Source organism: Emiliania huxleyi (assembly GCF_000372725.1).
Source record: "Emiliania huxleyi CCMP1516 chromosome Unknown EMIHUscaffold_134, whole genome shotgun sequence".
In the NCBI taxonomy this organism is placed as follows: Eukaryota; Haptophyta; order Isochrysidales; family Noelaerhabdaceae; genus Emiliania; species Emiliania huxleyi.
Window position 1 is genome coordinate 288,070 of NW_005201249.1, and position 3,649 is coordinate 291,718.

A 3,649-nucleotide genomic window follows, 5' to 3' on the forward strand; every position below is an offset into this window, starting at 1 on the left:
CGAGCCCAGGCGCCCCAGGGTGGAGAACGACAGAGACGTACCGTATCAGTACACACACACTTTTCGTGACCTGACCATATCTTGGTCTCTCGCGCACATGCCGACACATCTCATGGCATGTGTACCTTTCATCTCGCAGACGGCGATCAACTGCTGGCCTCGACTGTTGGAGACGCCGCGCCATCGGCTTGCTGCGGGGCCTCATCGGGCGCCTCGACGGCGACGACGTACGCCGCGAGCACCCGTTGTTGGTTGTCGTCTCGCGCCGGCGCGGCGCCGCCAACGAGGCACGAGCAGAGGCGGCCAACGATGTCCATGCTCGCCCGCTGCAGCCCAAAGAGCAAGAAGGAGAGGAGGCCCTGCCCGTCCTCCAGCGCGACCATCACCATGACCAGCTCGACGGTGGCGGTCGTCTGCGCGATCCCTCCCTGGTCGCGGTAGTACCAGCCGCACAGGCCCGCCTGGCCGAGGCACTTGAGCGCCATCGCCGCAACCAACACGCCGACGGAGAGCGGGTACGGGAACGGGCTCGTGTCGCCCGGCGCCGGCACGCTCAAAAGCACCGTCTGGCTCCGGCGGCGGCCAGGCATGTCGCGTGCTACTGCGAGCAGACACGCCAGCTTGGCTGTCCCAAAAAGGGCGTAGAGCACCGCAAAGGCCAGCGCCTGCTTCCGGCCGTACGCGAGCCAGTAGTCGGTGCCCACGTCGGCGGGCGACGGCCGCGGCGGCCCCGCGGCGCCCAGCGAGAAGGGGAGCGAGATCGCGAGGCCGACGGCAGCCGAAGCGGCCAAGTGGAGGCCGAGCCCGAGGCGGCGTTGCGGCTTCCCGCGCAGGCGGCTGCTGCGTGCCCAGTCGAGGGCGAGGAGGAGGAGGGAGGCGTTCGTGGACCAGCGCAGCGCGTCGATGGCCGCGTACTGCAACCTGTAGGTGGGCGTGTCGGAGGGGCGCATGCCGAGCGAGTGGTTCGCCGCCTGGACGCCGCAAAAGGAAGCGGCGAGGAGGCCCTGCAGCACGAAGTGGGCGAGCAGCTTGCGCATGCCGCGGCTCCGCCGCCAGTCCGGAGTGAGCGCGCCGGTCAGCGCGAGGCAGACGCCCCCGGCGAGGGAGAGGCAGAGCATCGCGAAGGAGAAGGTCGCCTTGATGCGCATCGCCTCGCGCGGGCTTGACTCGGAGGCGAGGATGCCCGCAAAGAAGAGGAGCAGGAAGGCGGCAACCTTGTTGAGGGCGAGCGCCGAGCTCAGCGTCGCGAGGAGCGGGCCGGAGGCGCCGTAGATGCGCGCGATCACGAGCGCCGAGTTCGCGCACGGCAGCAGGGCGTAGAGGAAGATGTAGTCGCCGTCGGGCTCGACCCAGCGCATCGCGAGGAAGGCGGCCATCGGTAGACAGAGGCTCTTGAGGGCGACCACGGCGAGAGGCAGCACCGCGGCAGGCAGCGAAGTGAGCGAGTCGAAGGCGCCGACGAAGCCGAAGCCGCCGATGAGGTAGACGAGCGGCTGAAAGGGCCGGCCGAGTAGCTCGATGGGATACGATGCGAACCAGGGCAGCGGCGCCGCGACGATGAGGCGGTACGCGAGGCCGGCGAAGACCGAGAGGACGAGCATGTTCGATCGGAGGCCCACGAGCACGGTGCACAGGGTGGCGGCGAGGGACGGCCGGACGGCTGGCTCGCCGCTCCTCGCGCCGCTGACGCCGAGGAGGACGTACGCGAGCGGGTTGAAGAGGAGGGCCTGCCGGGGCCGGGGTCGGGGGTGGGGGTCAGGGTCAGGGTCGGCGGCTGGAGCGGGCTGGGTAGGAGCGGCGAGGAGGAGGTCCCGCATCGCGGCGAGGGTTAGGGTTAGGGTTGGGAGGGCTGGGGAGCAGGAGGTCCCGCATCGCGGCGAGGGTTAGGGTTAGGGTTGGGAGGGCTGGGGAGCAGGAGGGCCTGCATCGCGGCGAGGGTTAGGGTTAGGGTTGGGAGGGCTGGGGAGCAGGAGGGCCTGCATCGCGGCGAGGACGTAGAGCGCGTCGACGCGGCCGGGGAAGAGGATGCCGAGGATGGGGACGCCGAGCCCGACGTCGTCGCTGTTTGTGCCGAAGATGGCAAACAGCGCCCCTCGCAGGAGGGGCTCCCCGGGCGCGCCGCCCGCGCGTGAGGCGGAGCGGGAGCCGATCAGGTACGCGGCTCCGAAGACGAGCGCCTTTGCCGAGCCGATCACGAGCATCAGCGGGAGGATGCCGGCGGCGGGCTGCAGCTCGGCGAGCGCGCTGAAGAGCACGCACGGAAAGCCGATCACCGCGACGTAGTGCCCGATTCCCGCCTCGGTGACGGGCGTGACTGCGCCGGACCGCTTGAGCAGGAAGCCGAGCAGCTGGATGCTCATCACCTCCAGCAGCACCTTGCCGAGCATCTCGAGCGCGTCCGGGCTCAAGTGGCCGCCCGGCGGCGGCGCCGCGGGCGGCGCATCCACCGCGGTCGTCGGCGGCGCCCGGAGCGCATCCGACGGGCGGGCGGCAGAGGGGTCGGCTGCAGAGGGCTCGGCTGCTGGGCTCGGCCCGAAGACGCCGAGCAGCACCGCGCCGGCGACGACGGTCGCGGCGGAGGCGAAGAAGACCGCGATGGCGGAAGGCTGGCGGATCTCGCGGAAGAGGAAGATGCCGAGCAGCCCTGCGACGACCAGTGAGGCCTGCAGGATCGGGTACGCGACGCCGTACGGGACGGAGTAGGCCGACATGGCGAGGAGCTGGCAGGCGTTGGACAGGTTCCAAACCAGCCCCGAGCCGAGCCCCGCGAGGAGCGTGCCGCGGCTACCGAGCGGCACGGGCTCGCCGCGGCAGGCACGGAAGGCGGCTGCGAGGCTGGCCGCCGCAGCGAGGCAGCCGCAGCCAAACGAGGGCAAAAAGGCGAGCGAGGCGACGCCAGAGAACTCGTCCGAGGGGAGGAACTTGAGCGGCACCAGCACCGACCCGCCAAACAGGCCCACACTGGCCGCGGCACAGATCCCGAGCGGCCGTGACCCGCCCACTCCGCCGCCGCGCTCTGCCGCGGCCAAGGCTGCCGCCGCTCCCGCAGAAGTCACAGTCAGCGGCGGCGTGTCCGGCGACTCTACTGCGTCACCCGTCGGGCTGCTGGCTCCACTGCTGGTGGCGGTGCCAGTGGCGGTGGCAGCACCGCCGCCAGCCATGAGCGGCTCGAGCGTCGGCGGCACGCCCCGCTGCTCGATCCACCCGCCCAGCTCGTCACTCTTGACAATGCCGGCCACCCCGAGCAGGAGGAGGCCTGCAGCGAGGAGGCTCAAAGGGAGAGAGACCACCGGCAGCCCGACTGGTGTGGGACCAAGAGTGCCCCACAGGAACGCAACCAGGATGGCAGCGCCGCCCCAGACTCCCTGCGCCGTGGACAGGCCGACGTTTGCGCAGGCGACAAAAGAGAGCGACGAGGCACCAACAAAGAGTGCGCCGGCGAGGGCGCCGAGAGGAACGACGGCAGGCGGGTGGCCGAGCAGACCCATGAACGGGAGCACGGCGCACGACGACGCCCACACTCCCAGCGCGAGGTAGAGGTTGAAGATGAATGGGTGGACAAGGCCCGCGCTCTCGAGCTTGGAGAAGGCGGCGAACGATCCGTTGAAAACCGCGCTAAGCACTGCGAGGGAAAGGCCGACGGCGGACG